Source organism: Staurois parvus, unplaced genomic scaffold (assembly GCF_062004578.1).
Source record: "Staurois parvus isolate SC_StPar_1 unplaced genomic scaffold, SC_StPar_1.0 ptg001044l, whole genome shotgun sequence".
NCBI lineage: Eukaryota > Metazoa > Chordata > Amphibia > Anura > Ranidae > Staurois > Staurois parvus.
The window spans coordinates 2,940,362-2,962,500 of NW_028318840.1; positions in this window are offsets into that span (position 1 = coordinate 2,940,362).

The following is a 22,139-nucleotide window of genomic DNA, read 5'->3' on the forward strand; positions in this document are numbered from 1 at the left end:
TCTCCATGTATAATACATAAGAGGGGATATGATCTCCATGTATAATACATAAGGGGGGATATGATCTCCATGTATAATACATAAGGGGGATATGATCTCCATGTATAATACATAAGGGGGATATGATCTCCATGTATAATACATAAGGGGGATATGATCTCCATGTATAATACATAAGGGGGGATATGATCTCCATGTATAATACATAAGGGGGGATATGATCTCCATGTATAATACATAAGAGGGGATATGATCTCCATGTATAATACATAAGGGGGGATATGATCTCCATGTATAATACATAAGGGGGGATATGATCTCCATGAATAATAAATAAGGGGGGGATATGATCTCCATGTATAATACATAAGGGGGATATGATCTCCATGTATAATACATAAGGAGGATATGAATACCATTTATAATACATAAGGGGGGATATGATCTCCATGTATAATACATAAGGGGGGATATGATCTCCATGTATAATACATAAGGGGGGATATGATCTCCATGTATAATACATAAAGGGGGGATATGATCTCCATGTATAATACATAAGGGGGGATATGATCTCCATGTATAATACATAAGGGGGGATATGATCCCCATGTATAATACATAAGGGGGATATGATCTCCATGTATAATACATAAGGGGGATATGATCACCATGTATAATACATAAGGGGGATATGATCTCCATGTATAATACATAAGGGGGATATGATCTCCATGTATAATACATAAGGGGGATATGATCTCCATGTATAATACATAAGGGGGGATATGATCTCCATGTATAATACATAAGGGGGGATATGATCACCATGTATAATACATAAGGGGGGATATGATCTCCATGTATAATACATAAGGGGGAATATGATCACCATGTATAATACATAAGAGGGGATATGATCTCCATGTATAATACATAAGGGGGGATATGATCTCCATGTATAATACATAAGGGGGGATATGATCTCCATGTATAATACATAAGGGGGGATATGATCTCCATGTATAATACATAAGGGGGGATATGATCTCCATGTATAATACATAAGGGGGGATATGATCTCCATGTATAATACATAAGGGGGATATGATCTCCATGTATAATACATAAGGGGGGATATGATCTCCATGTATAATACATAAGGGGGGATATGATCTCCATGTATAATACATAAGGGGGATATGATCTCCATGTATAATACATAAGGGGGATATGATCACCATGTATAATACATAAGGGGGATATGATCTCCATGTATAATACATAAGGGGGATATGATCTCCATGTATAATACATAAGGGGGGATATGATCTCCATGTATAATACATAAGGGGGGATATGATCTCCATGTATAATACATAAGGGGGGGTATGATTTCCATGTATAATACATAAGGGGGGGATATGATCTCCATGTATAATACATAAAGGGGGGATATGATCTCCATGTATAACACATAAGGGGGGATATGATCTCCATGTATAAATACATCAGTGGTTCATATAGTGAGCTCGGTGTAGTTATTCACCCTGAGGTCATCACAGAGGACAAGGGGGCGCTCTTTACGTCTGGAGGAAACAAAATGTAATCTCCAAACACGGAAAGGTTTCTTCACAGTAAGAGCTGTGAAAATGTGGAATAGACTCCCTCAAGAGTTGGTTGTGGCCATCCCAGTGGATTGCTTTAAAAATGTCCTGGATTGTTTCTTAGATACACAGAATATAACTGGATATAACATTTATAGGTAAAGGTGATCCAGGGAATATCCGATTGCCTCTAGGGGGATCAGGAAGGAATTTTTTCTCCTGCAGAGCAAATTGGATTGTGCTTTGCTTGTTTATTTTTTTGCCTTCCTCTGGATCAACTGTGGGTATAGGATTATAACTTTTTTTTTTTGAATGGTTGAACTGGATGAACTTTTGTCTTTTTTCAGCCAGACTAACTATGTAACTACATATTTCCATTTATTGTCTGTTGCATCTTTGAGGCATGAAGCAAGAGACATAAATAAATAAATAATTATAAATATATATATATATATATATATATATATATATAGAGGCGGCACAGTGGCTTAGTGGTCAGCACGTCTACCGTGCAGTAAATGGGTCATGGGTTCAATTCCCAACCATGGCACCTCCTGCATGGAGTCTGCATGTTCTCCCTGTGCTTGCCGGTGGTTTCCTCTGAGTACTCCGGTTTCCTCCAACACTCCAAAGACATGCTGGTAGGTTACTTGGCTCCTGTCTAAATTGTCCTAGTTTCATCCTTGGGCATGTGGGATCTCCTGCATGGTATGGGTTGGGGAAAGACCTGGCAACCTACCCTGTAAAATAATTGCTAAGAGAATTCATGGAAAAAGTCACTTACGACTGACAGTCCTTACAATCGCCAAGGGTCGGATACGACTGAATGGATATATATAGGAGCTGGAGGGGAGGGAAAGAGCACAGCCCACACCTCCACCTGGCTCTCATCTGCTCTTTAGATTCTGTTTGTCCCTCCCTGTGCTAAGCTGACAGGAGTGACAATACTGCTGTCACTACTCCTGTCAGATTGTAGCTGCAGGAACCCTCCATGTGGTGGTACCACAGCTCCCCCCAAACACACACAGTCACACTTCACATGATACCACAGTGCCTGGGCCAGCCACCCCTCCAGCCCTCCTCCCTCAACCCAGCCTGGGGATTAAGGCATAATGTATTCACATAAAGTTTCAACAAACTGGCCAACAGGCCTAAAGAGTGCAGGTAAACCATTATGGCAGAGCCTTACAATAGGGCAAATAATCTCAGTCTCAGGGGCAGACTGACAACTCATGGGGCCCCTGGGCAATAGTGGATTATGGGGCCCCTATGTCCTTGCCCAAACTCAAAAAAGCCTATGAAATAGGTACCAGGGGCATCTCATGGGGGACCCTACTGACCCCGGGCCCTCAGGCAGTGCCCGAGTTTCCAAATGGTCAGTCTGCCCCTGATGTATATATATGTACTGTATATATATACTTTAAGGATGGCAGTGCAACCTAATATTTAATAAAAATACAGACTTTTAAAAAATGATAATGGAGAATGCACTTCTGTGTATTTTGTAATTGTGACTTTCTGTCAATTCTGACATATTCTACATTTTAGGATAAAGTCCTCTTTGAATTTGTTGCAATATTTGGCTCCTATATATAGAAATATTTGCTCAACGGTATTCAGATACCAGAGCACTTCTCCAAAACTATTGGAAACCATTACTCCTTTGTAACCTCTAATCTTTCATCTTCTGAATCAGCTTTTTCTCATACTCCTTGGCTGCTGCACTTCCGACATTAATATTAGTCTAACAAGTCTGACTTCGTCAAAACTGCTCCCAGAATACCTTCGTCATAATTAAGGCTTGACAGTATGGTTCTGCTAAATTTCCTTCCTTAATTTACATTTAGGGATCTCCGGGTAACTTTTGTTCTGCGCTTAGTCTCAAGGCATCTCTGGTATAACTGAAAGGAGAGCCAAGATGAACATTTTAGTGGAGTAATTCAAGACCAGCATGGGCTTTATTCAAAATGATGGCTTTTGTTGCACCAGCTAAGCACTTTTGTCTGATATACAGCTCTAATAGATCTTCTGTGTCGGGAGACGTGTAGAACAACCACTAAATCTAAAGAACAGATTGATTTAAAATGAAGAAGCCAAGAATGGACCTCAATAGGGTTTTGAATATACAAGTTATTATATGTTGACTGGCTTATGTATAGAGTTATATAGTATGTGCCCCCTCTTTTCATCTATGGATGACTTTGGAGCTGAGAAAACCTTTGAAATCTTCTACCCAATCAATTGCCTGGTCTCCTTCAACAGATGTTGTCTCACAGTTCCTGAGTGTGTGTAACAATAATAAAGAACAAAGCCTTGTAGTAGTTGATTATTACTTAAGGCAGCCTTTCTCAACCTTCGTAGCACAGAGGAACCCTTGAAATAGTTTTCAGGTTTCAGGAAACCCCCATTAAAATGATTATACCTACAGATGGTGGTATATTAATGTGTTCAGTAGGTTTTTGTCACTTTTAAATAAAAGACAAAAAATGGGGTTTACTAAAGTATTCAGACCCCATTCACTGTTTTCAATTTTGTCCTGTTGCAACCTGATACTACAGTTGTTTAAATTCCTGTTTTTTTCTCCTTCATCTACATTCAATACCCCATAATGACAAGGGAAAAACAGAATTTTAGAAATAGTTTTCAAATGTATGAAAAAGGACAATATCACATTGGCATAAGTATACAAACCCTTTGGAAGAACACTTGAAATTTAGCTCAGGTGCCTCTCATTTCTCTTGATCGTTGCCGAGATGTTTCTACACCTTGCCTGGAGACCACCTGTGGTACATTAAATTGACTGTGCATATTTTGGAAAGGTGCACACCTCTCTATAAAAGGCCTCACAGCTGACAATGCATACTGTATAAGAGCAAACGTCATGAGGTCAAAGGAACTGCCTGAAGGGCTCAGAGACAGGATTATTGCAAGGCACAGATCTGGGGAAGTCTACAAAACATTTCTGTTGCACTGAAGGTTCTCATGAGCACAAATGTCTCCATAATTCTCAAATGGAAGACATTTGGCATAATCAGGACTCTTCCAAGAGCTGGTCACTGAGTAAAACTGAGCAGTCGGTGAAGAAGGGCCTTAGTGAGAGAGATGACCAAAAACCTGATGGTCATTCTGACTGAGCACCATCTTGGGTCAGCATAGTCTTTATAAGTCCCTGCCCCCAGGTTTTGGTGTGGATTTTTGCAAAGTGGTTAGAATAGGGAAAGAGCACTTGTCTGTCAGAGAAAGTGATAGTGGCAAGGAAAAGTTCTAGGTGCGTAGGGACAGGCTAGGGACTTGCACTCCTGCATGGAAGTCTCACCTTTAGACTGGACCTGCCAGGTCGCATTCGTCCCTCTGAAGACAGATGCTGTCAGTGCATCTTTACCCGCTGCATCTCTGCATTGAACTGAGCTGCGAGCTTTACCCAAAGAGGCGCTCTCCCACTAGGGTTGTTTGTAGTTGGCATTCTCTGCAACGTTATGAGTTTATCTGTAACTGGACTCTTTACGGCCATCACACCACACTGCACTTATGAACATCCTTTGAGTTTGCAAAAAAGCACCTGAAACAATTTCAGACTGTGAGGAACAAGATTCTATGGTCTGCTGAAACCAAGATTGAACTGTATGGCCTCAATTCTAAATGTCTGGAGGAATCCAAGCACCGCTCATCACCTGCCCAATACAATCCAATCCCAACAATGAAGCATGGTGGTGGCAGCACCATGCTGTGGGGGTGTTTTTAAGCAGCAGTGGCAGGGAGACTGGCAAGAGTTGAGGGGAAACTGAATGGAGCAAAGTACAGAGATATCCTTAATGAAAACCTGTTCCATAGCACTCAGGACCTCAGACTGGGCTGAAGGTTCACATTCCAACAAGACAACGATCTTAAGCACATATTCAAGACAACACAGGAGTGGCTTAGGGACAACTCTGTGAATGTCCTAGTATTGGCCCAGCCAGAGCCCTGACTGAGCCCTATTGAATGTCTCTGGAGATACTTGAAAATTACTGTCCGCTGATGGTCCCCATCCAACCTGACTGAGTTTGAGAGCGTTTGCAAAGAAGAATTGCAGAAAATCCCTCAATTAAGGTGTACAATGCTTGTTGCATCATACCCAAAAAGACCTGAGGCTGTAATGGCTGCCAAATGTGCTTCAACAAAGTATTGACTAAGGGTCTGAATACTTAAGTACATGAGACATTTCCAGCTCTGGGATAAGTCCTGGTTGTGCCAAACATAAAAACAGAAAAGTGACGCCAGAAAAAGACCACAGTGGTCCATCCAGTCTGTCTGCTTTTTCTTTCTTTCTTTCTTTCTTTCTTTTTTTCTTTCTTTCTTTCTTCTTTCTTTCTTTCTTTTTTGGGGGTGGGGGTTTGTTTGTTTTTGTTTTTTGTTCTTTTTTGTTTTATTAACTTTTTGTCTGAGTATAGATCTATGCTTGTCCCAAACATGTTTGAATCTATTTACTGTTGACTAGCTCACTACCTCTGCTGGAAGTTTTCATATTTGAGAAATATGGAGGCCTCTGTGCTCTTGGGAACCTTCAGTACAGCAGAAATGTTTTGTAGCCTTCCCCAGATCTGTGCCTTGCAATAATCCTGTCTCTGAGTCCTGCAGGCAGTTCCTTTGACTTCATGGCATTTGCTCTGATACAGTATGCATTGTCAGCTGTGAGCTATTTTATAGAAATGTGTGCACCTTTCCAAATTAAGTCCAATTACTTTAATTTACCACAGGTGGACTGCAATCAAGGTTTATAAACATCTCTGCAACTGTCAAGAGAATTGGGAGGCACCTGAGTGAAATTTCACATGTTGTAGCAAAGGGTTTGAATACTTATGCCAATGTGATATTTCATTTTTTTTATTTTTAATGAATTCACAGACATTTCTAAAATTCCGTTTTCACTTTGTCATTACAGGGTACTGACTGTAGATTAACGAGAAAAAATGAATTTGAACAATTGTAGCATCAGGCTGCAACATAGGAAAATTAAAAAAATTGAAGGGGGTATAAATATTTTATGAATGCACTGTATCGGTAAAACAAATAATAATGCACAGAAAAGAAACATAAGAGGTGAAAACTGAAGTGCCCACCTACATTAGTGGTCAATGAATAAGAGCTCTCCTATAGCCAGGTCCATAAATATTGGGACATGGAAACAATTCTAACATTTTTGTCTCTATACACCACCACAATGGATTTGAAATGAAACGAACAAGATGTGCTTTAACTGCAGACTGTCAGCTTTAATTTGAGGGTATTTACATCCAAATCAGGTGAACGGTGTAGGAATTACAACAGTTTGCATATGTGCCTCCCACTTGTTAAGGGACCAAAAGTAATGGGACAATTGGCTTCTCAGCTGTTCCATGGCCAGGTGTGTGTTATTCCCTCAATTACAATGAGCAGATATCATAATTTCAAATCCATTGTGGTGGTGTATAGAGCCAAAAATGTTAGAATTGTGTCAATGTCCCAATATTTATGGACCTGACTGTACATTAGTGGCCAGTGTAGAAGTGCTCCCCTATATTGGTGGTCATTGTGGAAATGATCCCTTATATTATTGGTCAGTGGAGATGTTTCCCTTAGATTGGTCGTCAGTGTTTGGGTGGGTGCAGAGTTGTGCTGCGGCAGTGATTACACAGAGTCCAGTTGCAATAAACAGAACTTGTATTGAAGGCAAGGCTCAATGATAAAAACAGCCCAGCAGGTAGGCGACCTGCTGGGAACACTCTCAGTTCTTAAAAGCAATATGGAGAGGAGCAGGTCTCAGATGTACTGACAGTGTCTATCTCTGAGGGTGAAATGCGGCTTGGACAGTCTGTGCCCAAATGCGAGGATTTCTGGAAGAATAGTGTGTCCCTATCCTGTCCCTGCTCTTCTGGGACCTTTCCCTTCCCTACAGCTATTCACATTTCCCAACAGATGGATGATCTGTCCCTACACTGTCCACACACCAAGCCCGGGAGCCAGGGTCTTAAATAGACTCTGCCTGACCCAAGATGTCCATCCATCTAGATTTCTTCCCCAGTGACCCAGGAAACCATAGAGAAGTATGTTCTGCCTGACTTCTCCCCCACAATGCCACTGCGGTTGAACACCACCTGCAGTGGCGAAAATACCTGCCTACAAGTGGAGAGGGCCCTTTACTTTTGTGGCCAGTTGTGAATTGTATACTCATGCAGTATTTCAGAAGTGTTTTTTAGTGAATGATAACAAACTTTTTGTGTGGTATCATACCGCATACTTGGATGCTGTGAGATACCCCTTTGTGAATTGTCCCCAGTGTGCCTAGGGTAGGAAGAGGTTCCAGTGGAAGAGGGACAAAGTAACGGCATCAGACCTGGTTCATGGGTGGGAACTTATGCTTTTTCAGGTGCTATTACCATCCACTGCTCTACAGCCTCCTCCTTTATCAGATGCTGCCGGGTACAGTAAGCTCCCTAGTGGGAGAGACTGAACAGGGGCGGACTGACCATTTGGAAACTCGGGCACTGCCCGAGGGCCTGGGGTCAGTAGGGGGCCCCATGAGATGCCCCTGGTACCTTTTTCATAGGCTTTTTTGAGTTTGGGCAAGGACACAGGGGCCCCATGATCCCCTATTGCCCGGGGGCCCCATGAGTTGTCAGTCCGCCCCTGAGACTGAGATTATATGCCCTATAGTAAGGCTCTGCCATAATGGTTTACCTGCACTCTTTAGGCCTGTTGGCCAGTTTGTTGAAACTTTATGTGAATACATTATGCCTTAATCCCCAGGCTGGGTTAAGGGAGGAGAGCTGGAGGGTTGGCTGGCCCGGGCACTGTGGTATCATGTGAAGTGTGTCTGTGTGTGTGGGGGGGGGGAGGGGTGGCACCACCACATGGAGGGTTCCTGCAGCTACAATCTGACAGGAGTAGTGGCAGCAGTATTGTCACTCCTGTCAGCTTAGCACAGGGAGGGACAAACAGAATCTAAAGAGCAGATGAGAGCCAGGTGGAGGTGTGGGCTGTGCTCTTTCCCTCCCCTCCAGCTCCTACTCTTCCTGCCACTGCAGAGCTCCTGCATCGAGACTCTTAATTCAGGACTGTGTACAGTTTCCTTACCTGCTCCCATGGTTTCCATGCAAAAAGGAGATGGAGGTGGGTAAGGAAACCCCGAAGGGGGGGGATCAAGGATTTGTGTTGGGAGGAGGGATTTATACAGGGAGGAAAAGGAATTGTTGTTTGGGGAGAATTTTGACCTGCAAGGGGAATACATGCTTAGGGGGTTAGAGTACAGATTAGTGCTTGTTTTTCTTTTGGGAGGGGGGGTTTACTGATGTATCCTTCTCTTACGTCTTGGAGGAGGCCAGTAGTGTATTTAGGTTTTGTGCTGCCCTAGGCAACATAAAAATTGTCTGCCCCCACGGACACCAACTCAACTCCCCCTCACGCGGAGAGAGCCTGACATTGACCAACAACATCCCTGCCCCATACCCAGGATAGCCTTCCACTACCACCCCCTTGGCGATAGAGAGACACTCATCTTCACAGCTCCGGACATCCCCAGTAATGAGAGCCAGGCTCTACATACGCCATCAAGCAGTCTGCAGCCTCTCTCGGATCCCACCTAGTTCCCATGGTGTGCGTTTCCCTTCTTTCATTCCTTCTTCTGAGGGGAGGTGCTGCCCCCCTGAAAAATGCCACCCTAGACAAGTGCCTTGTTTGCCTTGTGGTAACTACGTCCCTGGAGGAGGCTGTCAAGGTCCTACCTTTTCCCAGAGGTTATGTTACTCCATGTGCTGGCATCCATCTTTGATTTCTGCTGAGCATGGTGGGAATCTTTTATGCCTTCAGGTCTCTGAGGTCCATCCCCCAGAGGGGTGTGGCTGAGTACATATAAGCCTGTAATCTGCACATGCTCTTTGCACTTGTGTCTTGTGTCTTTGTCTTGCTACAGCTCTGTGTATACGCTCGTGACTCTTCTGGTATCTGACTCGGCTTGTGACTAAGACCATTCTCTGTGTTTTCCTTCGATCTGACCTTCCGTTGCTGAACCCGGCCCGTGACCTGTGATTCTCTGTCTACTGTTCTGTACCGTTTGTCCCGTTGTTGTCGACCCGGCTTGCCTGACTACGCTATTGTCATTCTCTCCAGCTACACGCCATTGGCGGCGGCCATTACCACAGCCGGGGTGTCTCGGGGGCCGCGACCTGGTTCCTGGCTGCGTCAAGTCCATCCCCACCATCAGGGGCCCTGGTGAAGGGCAGCCTGGAACTTAGACTCCGCGCCCTGAGGGACTTCGGTCTGTTGGTGGTGGTTGTCGTCAGCCAGTGCGTTACCCTGCCACTAGGCCTACCTGTCCGTTCCACAGCCCAGCCCTGACATTGGCGCAGTGTGGCATCTTCACCCTGGGCACTAGATGACCTTTGTCCCAACACTGCTCATTCCCATTAGTTTCCGTGTGCACTTACTCCTCATTGGGGTACCATGCACCAGGCCCCACCTACAAGGGGGAGGGAACATTTTTAAGGCTGGTTAGCTTTAGACTAGAATTCTACTTTAACCCGGATCTTCATGGCAAGATTACCAGTTATTATTTTAATGAAATCCGCAGATTTAAATGACATTAATATATGAAAGCTTGTATGAGATTTAAATGATTGCATTTACATTTGCTTTAAAAAAAAAAAAAAAAGACTACAGTATTTTTAAAAAATGGTTTAGTCAATCAGGAATGCAAGCAATTCATTCTTTCATTGCTTAATATCCATTACAGTTGTTACAGAGGCACACAACATTCTTAGCAGGGAACACAATACATCAATCGCTTAGTGAGAATCTCTCATCTCTCTGTATTTTACAGTCATTTCATGTATTAATACCATCACACAGCTCTCCCTGACTCACACAGCCCCGCCAAGGTATTGTAGTTCATTGCTTCACACAGAATAGTGATAGCGAGGCCCGGGGTTATCAGGAATTTGGGAAGGCAGCGTAAATTCGTTTCAAGCAACTGGCATAATTGAGGATGTTTTAATAAAGGATCATGCGGGTCGTAGATATGTATAAAACAGGAAAAAGCAGTCCGTGTCTTTTGAGTAAAAATGGATAGGAATATAATAGTTTTCTTGACAAAAGCAACAAGGCTATGCTGTAAGATGGAAAATATTGCCAGGTACCGGCTATTAGCAGGACCCAGGGTGCACCTGTTATAAAGTGACTTGAAAGTGTTGTGTCATATGACAGTCTGTAGGGGGCAGAGCAGAGAAAATGCTCTAAATGTCCATGCACATTATTGTGTTGTAACTGCGCTTGGCATTGTGAAAGCCGTCATATGCTCGTGCCAATCAGTCGGAGGGAAATGTGACCTTCAGGAACCTGAAACTGGCTTCTGCTTCAGCCAACACTTAGGGGATTATTTACTAAAACTGGAGAGTGCAAAATCTGGTGCAGCTCTGCACAGAAACCAATCAGCTTCCGGGTTTTATTGCCAAAGTTTAATTGAACAAACTGAAGTTAGAAGTTGATTGGCTGCCATGCACAGCTGAACCGGATTCTGAGTGCACCAATTTTAGTAAATCTCTTTCTTACTGTTGCCTAAAAAAGGATCTGGCGTAGGGCTTCCAAACGTCGCAAATTTTCTCTAAAGGAAAAAAAAAATTGGTAAAAAGTGGTATTGACAGTGTTTTCAAAGGTGCTCTCAGCCTTTAATTTCAAAGATATGTTTTAGGAACATCATGCATATGGGCATCATAATAAAGAGTAGCAATAGTGAGCGCTCCCCGTCAGGGGCGGACTGACAACTCATGGGGCCCCCGGGCAATAGGGGATCATGGGGCCCCTGTGTCCTTGCCCAAACTCAAAAAAGCCTATGAAAAAGGTACCATGGGCATCTCATGGGGCCCCCTACTGACCCCGGGCCCTCGGGCAGTGCCCGAGTTTCCAAATGGCAATAGTGAGCGCTCCCCGTCAGGGGCGGACTGACACCTCATGGGGCCCCTGGGCAATAGGGGATCATGGGGCCTCTGTGTCCTTGCCCAAACTCAAAAAAGCCTATGAAAAAGGTACCAGGGGCATCTCATGGGGCCCCCTACTGACCCCGGGCCCTCGGGCAGTGCCCGAGTTTCCAAATGGCAATAGTGAGCGCTCCCCGTCAGGGGCGGACTGACAACTCATGGGGCTTCCAGGCAATAGGGGATCATGGGGTCCCTGTGTCCTTGCCCAAACTCAAAAAAGCCTATGAAAAAGGTACCATGGGCATCTCATGGGGCCCCCTACTGACCCCGGGCCCTCGGGCAGTGCCCGAGTTTCCAAATGGCAATAGTGAGCGCTCCCCGTCAGGGGCGGACTGACACCTCATAGGGCCCCTGGGCAATAGGGGATCATGGGGCCTCTGTGTCCTTGCCCAAACTCAAAAAAGCCTATGAAAAAGGTACCAGGGGCATCTCATGGGGCCCCCTACTGACCCCGGGCCCTCGGGCAGTGCCCGAGTTTCCAAATGGCAATAGTGAGCGCTCCCCGTCAGGGGCGGACTGACAACTCATGGGGCTTCCAGGCAATAGGGGATCATGGGGTCCCTGTGTCCTTGCCCAAACTCAAAAAAGCCTACGAAAAAGGTACCAGGGGCATCTCATGGGGCCCCCTACTGACCCAGGGCCCTCGGGTAGTGCCCAAGTTTCCAAATGGTCAGTCCACCACTGCTCCCGTAATAGCAGCTGAAACACTCAGGTAACCACATAAAACCTCTGGTAATAGTAATAAATAGTAATAAATGAGAGAGATGACGGGAAACAGCGGCAGTGACCCGAGCAGGCCGGGGAAGGTACAGAGCCTTTAGGTATGCAGACCCTGGGAAGTACTTCACCACCCAGAAGAGGGGAATTCCTGTAATCAGGTGGCTGACCCTGCTGATCCTTAAAGGAGGCCTCTGTAATATACATCACCCAGTTACTGCTGTGCTGCCCCATTGGAGACAGATGCCCCAGATGCATACCCGGTTACCCTGACGCTCCTGGTTTTTGGATATATCAATGCGCATGATCTAGGCGCTTCTGGTAAGTGCATAATTTGTTCTTCTGTTCTTATTACTTGGAGCACCGTAAATATGGACCTGCTCTACCACCTACCTACAAGCAGATTCAGGATCAAGGATAACAGAAATACAAGCTGAAAGACTGTTCAGCAATGATCCCATGCAGAGCCTAGGTTTAGACAGGCCACTGGGTGCCAGTACCTGTGGTAGAGGGGACAATGAGTCCATGTGCATGTTGTTATGATGTCCATATTTACGGTGCTCCAAGTGATAGGAACAGAAGAACAAATTATGCGCTTACCAGAAGCGCATAGATCATGCGCATTGATATATCCAAAAACCAGGAGCATCAGGGTAACCGGGTATGCATCTGGGGCATCTGTCTCCAAATGGGCAGCACAGCAGTAACCGGGTGATGTGTATTCCAGAGGCCTCCTTTAAGGATCAGCAGGGTCAGCCACCTGATTACAGGAATTCCCCTCTTCTGGATGGTGAAGTACTTTCCAGGGTCTGCATACTTAAAGGATCTGTACCTTCCCCAGCCTCCTCGGGTCACTGCCACTGAGAGAGATGACGGGAAACAGCGCCTAAAAATGGATCTGGCGTAGGGCTTCCAAACGTCGCAAATTTTCTCTAAAGGAAAAAAAAAATTGGTAAAAAGTGGTATTGACAGTGTTTTCAAAGGTGCTCTCAGCCTTTAATTTCAAAGATATGTTTTAGGAACATCATGCATATGGGCATCATAATAAAGAGTAGCAATAGTGAGCGCTCCCCGTCAGGGGCGGACTGACAACTCATGGGGCCTCGTGTACTGTCTCCCACTATAATGTACAGCGCTGAGCAAACTGTTGGCGCTATACAAATCCTGTATAATATTAATAAGTCGACGTGTTGCGCATGCTCCCACCATTCTTCAGTTCCATGGTGCAATAGGCAGCATACATGTTCATCAATGTGATGTCAGTTTATTCTAAAATAACAATAATAAATATACAGGGATGGTGCTTGATTGAGGACCTTCATGACAGGATCACAAGATAATATTTTAACCAAAATTGCAGATATAAGGATTGAAATGACTTTCAGAATTTCACAAATATGCTAAAGCTTACATGACAGTTCAATGATTGGGTTTACATCTACTTTATATTAAAAATATCCATGTAACTTACAGTAGACAGCTGTCAGATGTTTTAAGAATGATTTGCTCCCCCATCCTTGATGTTTAAGTGCCCATGCATGATTGTATTTCATTTGTTTAGAAATTGCTGTCATTTATGGTATGACTAATTATCTCTGAACTGCCCAAAGAGATGCTAAAATTGTCCACTTTTGTGACACAAGCATTGTACTGTAAATACACTATATGGCCAAAAGTATTTGAGCATCACTCCGATTTTTTGTGTTCCAGTACATAAAGGTCCTTTAAGCAGTATTCAACTCTCTGCACCCCACCACATGTTTTTTCCCTCTTATCTGTATTCCTGGTTTCTCTTCAAAACGTGTACTCACCCACACAGTGAATCCGGCATTGTCCCATTGCCATCCACTGTTCAGGTGTCATACACTAGGCTCTGTGTTAGACCCAGAATCACCTGCTGGTGGCACTGTGGTTCTCAGAGTGGTAGGTTGTAGTTCTGATGTGCACTAGCAGATGTCTCCCAGAAGCCAGCAGATCCCAGTAATCAGTTTCACCTAATGCTGGCTGCTGGAAGGGTATTTAGTCCCTCCCCTACCAGTACCTCTCGCTTCAGGCTCTGTGTTAGAACCAGAATCACCTGCTGGTGGCACTGTGGTTCTCAGAGTGGTAGGTTGTAGTTCTGATGTGCACTAGCAGATGTCTCCCAGAAGCCAGCAGATCCCAGTAATCAGTTTCACCTAATGCTGGTTGCTGGAAGGGTATTTAGTCCCTCCCCTACCAGTACCTCTCGCTTCAGTGTTTTGCTCTGCTAGCCAGATACTGCTTTCCATTTATCTGACCCTGCTCCTGATCTTGCTCTTGCCCTCCATTATGTACGCTGTACCCTGCTGCCTTGTATCTGCCTCCCTTGTTGCTGATCCCAGTCCTGGCTCCCCTCTCCTCCTTGCATCTCCTGTTTTACCCTGTTGATCCTTGTTCCCCATTGTGCAGGGGTGGACTGACCATTGGAGAACTCGGGCACTGCCCAAGGGCCCGGGGTTAGTAGGGGGCCCCGTGATATGTCCCTGGTACCTTTTATAGGCCTTTTTGGGTATGGTTTGAGTGTGGGCGAGGACACAGGGGCCCCATGATCCCCGATTGCCCAGGGGCCCCATGAGTTGTCAGTCCGCCCCTGCCATTGTGTACATAGAGTGTATAGTTATTTTGCTAGTTAGGTTTTCTGTTACTAAGGTAGCTTGTTAGGTATTTTGTCTCTGGCTTATGGTTCAGTTATATCTTCATATTTGCTGTGTTTCGTTTTCTGGTGTTAGGGTGGATTTTCTTTTACTGTAAATAAATCTTACTTAAATCATATATAGTCTGGTCTCAGTTTCCTTAGTGTAGCTACACAGATCTGGCCATCCCGGCTGCTGATTCCTGACACGCTGCCATCTTGGTCCTCTTTAGTTGGCTACCACTTCCAAAAGTAGGCAGCCAGCTCTGATAATACGCTTGGCCCAACCCGCCCCTGGTTGCTCTTTCTGCTGATCCAGCAGCCTCCTGGGAAATGTAATGTAAGTTTTGGAGGACCACTGACATGCCATTCTGTCCTAGGCCAGATTGGTGGCAGAGGGTGGGGCCAAAAAATAAATAAAAAAAATAGAAAAATATATATTTTTAATTACCATCTTTCTGTTTGAGGAGAACACAACGTATTTCCATTTGGGAGTTAAGTTCCACATTATGTGGTCTACACATATCCATGACCTTGACCTTAAAGTGAATGTAAATACCATTTTTTTAAAAATAGCAAGCAGGTTTTTACTTACCTGCTCTGTACAGTGAAATTGCACAGAGTAGCCCAAATGCTCCTCTTTTTGGGTCCCCGCAAGAATTCCTGGCTCCTCCTCTTTTTGGTTTGACTGACAACTCATGGGGCCCCCGGGCAATAGGGGATCATGGGGTCCCTGTGTCCTTGCCCAAACTTAAAAAAGCCTATGAAAACGGTACCAGGGGCATCTCATGGGGCCCCCTACTGACCCCGGGCCCTCTGGCAGTGCTCGAGTTTCCAAATGGTCAGTCCGCCCCTGCCCCTGTAATACGTACCCCTTATGTTGGTGGTCAGGCACTATACTGTAGCTGGCTCAGTGTTCTTTGCCAATAGTAGTCCCGTTTCCTATAAGGCAAGCAGACCTATCAGTACTCAGTTGCCCCCAAGTTGTATACACAATGCCTGGCTACTACACTAGGGTAAGCGCCACCTCTTGTATAATAATAATAATATGCACAGCAAACAGGTACTTTAAGTTGGCAGACAGGCAGAGAGGTACAGGCAGGGGTGTATTTACCACAAGGCAAACAAGGCATTTGCCTAGGGTGGCATTTTTCAGGGGGGGCAGCACTGCCACTTGGAAGAAGGGACGTAAGAAGGGACACACGCAGCATGGGGACCTGGTGGGTTCTGAGAGATGCTGTGGGTTTCATGGCGGTGTTTGCACAGCCCAACTCGTATTCCTGGGGATGTCCGGAGCTGTGAAGGTGAGTGTCTTTCTCTCTCTCACCATGGGGGATGGTGGCTGCTGTATGGAGGGAGGAGGGTGTGGAAGCCTCGGGTGGAGGGCAGGGGTGTTCTTGGTCAATGTCAGGCTCTTTCTGTGGGGAAGGGGGGGTGCCAATTTTTGTGTTGCCTAGGGCAGCACAAAACCTAAATACACCACAGGGTACAGGGGCAGTCTGGGTTCAGGGAAGGCATAATTCAGAGAGTAGTTAGGGTCAAATCCATGGTCACAAGGCAAGCTGAGTTCAGAGAGTAGTAAAGATCCAATAACAAGGAAATCCAAACATGCTGGCAGGGCAGGGATCAGACGAAGGTGAAGATCAAGACACAGGAACAAGGCAGAAAAACAGGGAACATGAAGCACATGTTGAAAAAATCACAATCAAGACACTGAGTGCTTGGCAGGTGGAAAACCCAAAGGTTGTGTCTAGCAATCACCCTGCAGGTGGACAGACAGAAAGGGAGAGTGCAGCTCGGTCAAAACCGGGATGCTGGAATGAGACCAGCAGCTGCCATGGAACAGGAACAATACATGTTCCTGACAACTTCCATAGCAGGCTGCTTGCTATGGGGACAAATGGGCTCACTCCCGATTTTTAGTATTTAGTATTTTAGTATTTAGTCCCTCCCCTACCAGTACCTCTCGCTTCAGGCTCTGTGTTAGAACCAGAATCACCTGCTGGTGGCACTGTGGTTCTCAGAGTGGTAGGTTGTAGTTCTGATGTGCACTAGCAGATGTCTCCCAGAAGCCAGCAGATCCCAGTAATCAGTTTCACCTAATGCTGGTTGCTGGAAGGGTATTTAGTCCCTCCCCTACCAGTACCTCTCGCTTCAGTGTTTTGCTCTGCTAGCCAGATACTGCTTTCCATTTATCTGACCCTGCTCCTGATCTTGCTCTTGCCCTCCATTATGTACGCTGTACCCTGCTGCCTTGTATCTGCCTCCCTTGTTGCTGATCCCAGTCCTGGCTCCCCTCTCCTCCTTGCATCTCCTGTTTTACCCTGTTGATCCTTGTTCCCCATTGTGCAGGGGTGGACTGACCATTGGAGAACTCGGGCACTGCCCAAGGGCCCGGGGTTAGTAGGGGGCCCCGTGATATGTCCCTGGTACCTTTTATAGGCCTTTTTGGGTATGGTTTGAGTGTGGGCGAGGACACAGGGGCCCCATGATCCCCGATTGCCCAGGGGCCCCATGAGTTGTCAGTCCGCCCCTGCCATTGTGTACATAGAGTGTATAGTTATTTTGCTAGTTAGGTTTTCTGTTACTAAGGTAGCTTGTTAGGTATTTTGTCTCTGGCTTATGGTTCAGTTATATCTTCATATTTGCTGTGTTTCGTTTTCTGGTGTTAGGGTGGATTTTCTTTTACTGTAAATAAATCTTACTTAAATCATATATAGTCTGGTCTCAGTTTCCTTAGTGTAGCTACACAGATCTGGCCATCCCGGCTGCTGATTCCTGACACGCTGCCATCTTGGTCCTCTTCAGTTGGCTACCACTTCCAAAAGTAGGCAGCCAGCTCTGATAATACGCTTGGCCCAACCCGCCCCTGGTTGCTCTTTCTGCTGATCCAGCAGCCTCCTGGGAAATGTAATGTAAGTTTTGGAGGACCACTGACATGCCATTCTGTCCTAGGCCAGATTGGTGGCAGAGGGTGGGGCCAAAAAATAAATAAAAAAAATAGAAAAATATATATTTTTAATTACCATCTTTCTGTTTGAGGAGAACATAACGTATTTCCATTTGGGAGTTAAGTTCCACATTATGTGGTCTACACATATCCATGACCTTGACCTTAAAGTGAATGTAAATACCATTTTTTTAAAAATAGCAAGCAGGTTTTTACTTACCTGCTCTGTACAGTGAAATTGCACAGAGTAGCCCAAATGCTCCTCTTTTTGGGTCCCCGCAAGAATTCCTGGCTCCTCCTCTTTTTGGTTTGACTGACAACTCATGGGGCCCCCAGGCAATAGGGGATCATGGGGTCCCTGTGTCCTTGCCCAAACTTAAAAAAGCCTATGAAAACGGTACCAGGGGCATCTCATGGGGCCCCCTACTGACCCCGGGCCCTCGGGCAGTGCTCGAGTTTCCAAATGGTCAGTCCGCCCCTGCCCCTGTAATACGTACCCCTTATGTTGGTGGTCAGGCACTATACTGTAGCTGGCTCAGTGTTCTTTGCCAATAGTAGTCCCGTTTCCTATAAGGCAAGCAGACCTATCAGTACTCAGTTGCCCCCAAGTTGTATACACAATGCCTGGCTACTACACTAGGGTAAGCGCCACCTCTTGTATAATAATAATAATATGCACAGCAAACAGGTACTTTAAGTTGGCAGACAGGCAGAGAGGTACAGGCAGGGGTGTATTTACCACAAGGCAAACAAGGCATTTGCCTAGGGTGGCATTTTTCAGGGGGGGCAGCACTGCCACTTGGAAGAAGGGACGTAAGAAGGGACACACGCAGCATGGGGACCTGGTGGGTTCTGAGAGATGCTGTGGGTTTCATGGCGGTGTTTGCACAGCCCAACTCGTATTCCTGGGGATGTCCGGAGCTGTGAAGGTGAGTGTCTTTCTCTCTCTCACCATGGGGGATGGTGGCTGCTGTATGGAGGGAGGAGGGAGTGGAAGCCTCGGGTGGAGGGCAGGGGTGTTCTTGGTCAATGTCAGGCTCTTTCTGTGGGGAAGGGGGGGTGCCAATTTTTGTGTTGCCTAGGGCAGCACAAAACCTAAATACACCACAGGGTACAGGGGCAGTCTGGGTTCAGGGAAGGCATAATTCAGAGAGTAGTTAGGGTCAAATCCATGGTCACAAGGCAAGCTGAGTTCAAAGAGTAGTAAAGATCCAATAACAAGGAAATCCAAACATGCTGGCAGGGCAGGGATCAGACGAAGGTGAAGATCAAGACACAGGAACAAGGCAGAAAAACAGGGAACATGAAGCACATGTTGAAAAAATCACAATCAAGACACTGAGTGCTTGGCAGGTGGAAAACCCAAAGGTTGTGTCTAGCAATCACCCTGCAGGTGGACAGACAGAAAGGGAGAGTGCAGCTCGGTCAAAACCGGGATGCTGGAATGAGACCAGCAGCTGCCATGGAACAGGAACAATACATGTTCCTGACAACTTCCATAGCAGGCTGCTTGCTATGGGGACAAATGGGCTCACTCCCGAGCCGCGCTGCCTGTATCCATAGATACAGGTAGTGTGGCTTGCCCCCTGCACCCTTGTCACAGGATTTGACTAACAACAGCGGGAGCAGGGGCGGACTGACCATTTGGAAACTCGGGCACTGCCCAAGGGCCCGGGGTCAGTAGGGGGCCCCATGAGATGCCCCTGGTACCTTTTTCATACGTTTTTCTGAGTTTGGGCAAGGACACAAGTGCCCCATGATCCCCTATTGCCCAGGGGCCCCATGAGTTGTCAGTCCGCCCCTGAGCGGGAGCCAATGGCAAAGTCTGTAAGAGTGGAGTGAGCCACTACAGATGGGTACAGCGCTGGATTGAGTGAAGACTGGATTGGAAGCCAGGTCTTCTCATTCATCATCAGCACCCGACCTCAAAGATGTTCTTTTGGCTGAACGGGCAGGGGCGGACTGACCATTTGGAAACTCGGGCACTGCCCGAGGGCCCGAGGTCAGTAGGGGGCCCCGTGAGATGCCCCTGGTACCTTTTTTATAGGCTTTTTTGAGTTTGGGCAAGGACACAGGGGCCCCATGATCCCCTATTGCCCAGGGGCCCTATGAGTTATCAGTCCGCCCCTGTGAACAGGCACACATTTCCCAAGACACTTCAAAATCTGTGGAAAGCCTTCCCAAAAGAGCGGAGGCTGTTATAGCTACAAAGAAGGGCAAACTTCATATTGATGTCAGTGGTTTTGGAATTGGATGTTCAACAAGTTTTTTTGTTGCCTTTAAAAGATATAGCCGGTTTACTGCTTTTATCAAAGTACCTCTCTCTGTGGCATAATGACAGTTGAGTTGTTACTCACTTGTAAAACGCTTATAAAATGCCTCAAAACTGCAAATTTTTGGTTCTGTGTGTAGTGAGAGGGGCGAGCTCATCCAGAGCAGAGGACAGGGATCTATTGCAGACAGAAGTGTCTAGATTAGGGCAGGACAGGAGTGAGATATTGTCATAGAAGTGATCAGTAACAGAGTGGAGAAAAGGGTTAAAATGGCAAAAGTCTCTATGGGTAATTGTTAGGCGGCTGGAGGGAGAGGTGGTGGAAGAATAGAGTGAAACTAATAAAGTGGTGATCAGAGACAGGAAAAGGATTGTTGGAGATGTTGGATGGAGTGCATTGGTAGGAGAATACAAGGTCAAGGGTTTTGCCTTCAGAATGAGTAGAATCATGTATCCATTGCTTCAGGAGGTTAGACTAAGAAATTTAGAAGTAGCAGGAGTGTTAGTACTACCAGGGATGTTGGAGTTGCCGAGAATGATTGTGGGAATTTCAGAAGAGAGAAAGTAGGATAGCCAGGCAGAGAAGTCATCAAGGAAGGTTGATAATGGTCCAGGGAGTCGGTAAATGACAGCAATTCTTAAAGAAATCAGAAAAAATAGAAGTACACAGCTTCAAGCAATGAGAGGGACAGAGAGGGAGGAGAGTGAAGAACCTGAAAGGTGCTCTGTGGGGATAGGAGGATTCCCACTCCACCTCCCTTGCATCCATTGGGTCTTGAGAAGTGAGTCCAGAGAAGACCACCCTGGGAAAGGGAACCAGAAGAAGAAGTGTCAGATTCATGAAGCCAGGTCTTGGTGACAGTATCATGTATCTGTTGTGAGACGCCAATGGAGAGAGGGCTTCCCTTGCGGCTAAGTTCCAGACTCCCCTGAGAGTGGGACAGCAGGAGTCAGGCCCAAAGTAGGAGTGAACATTGGCGGTCCACCCAGGAGCACAGCTGAAGCACTGAGATGAGGTCTGCAGACATTTGGTGCCTGTGCGAGGTATCCAAGCCTTCCGGGAAACAGAGGATCACAGGATAGCCATTTCAAAGCCGAGGTCAGGTACCAGGTGTAAATCAGAGCAGACGTAGTCAGATGGGATAGCCAAAGTCATACACAGAGGAGCAAGAGGGAATATCCATTAGCAAAGCCGAGGTCAGATCAGGGGTTAAGCAGAGCAGACAGGTCCAAGAGCAAGCCGAGTCGGTATCAGGAAATCCTAGATCACGATAGCACAGAAAACAGGAACAAGGTATTGGGAAGCCAGAGATCAACCAGCACCTGAGAGTAGTGCAGGGCTTCCTTATAAAGGCAAATTTGAGCTGATGTGAACATCTGTGGCCATGCAAGGTACTGGCAGGGGTGCCAGGTCTCCTAACACCTCTGCCGAGGACAGAGCCCTGACAGACAGCAAGTAGATTAAAGGAGTTGGTGACAAAGAGGTCATTAATAGAGGTGAGTTTTTTGCAGACAGATTGTGCATTCCAGAGGGCATAGGAGAAGGGTAGACCGATTTTAGGAAGAAGTGGAATGGAGACTAAATGTGGATTGTGGCTGCTGCCAGAGAGTGTAGGGTGATGGGTGCATTGGTTACAGTTAAATAAAGGAGGCCCAGGGTTCAGGGATATGTCTCCAGAGCTTAAGAGAAGCAGGATGAGAGTGGTAATATGAGAGTACGACCTATATGAGGGGACATGCCTCAACATCCTAGGCGCAGGGGCGGACTGACCATTTGGAAACTCGGGCACTGCTTGAGGGCCCGGGGTCAGTAGGGGGCCCCATGAGATGCCCCTGGTACCTTTTTCATAGGCTTGAGTTTGGGCAAGGATACAGGGGCCCGATGATCTCCTATTGCCCGGGGGCCCCATGAGTTGTCAGTCCGCCCCTGCCTAGGCGTTTCCCTACCCCAATC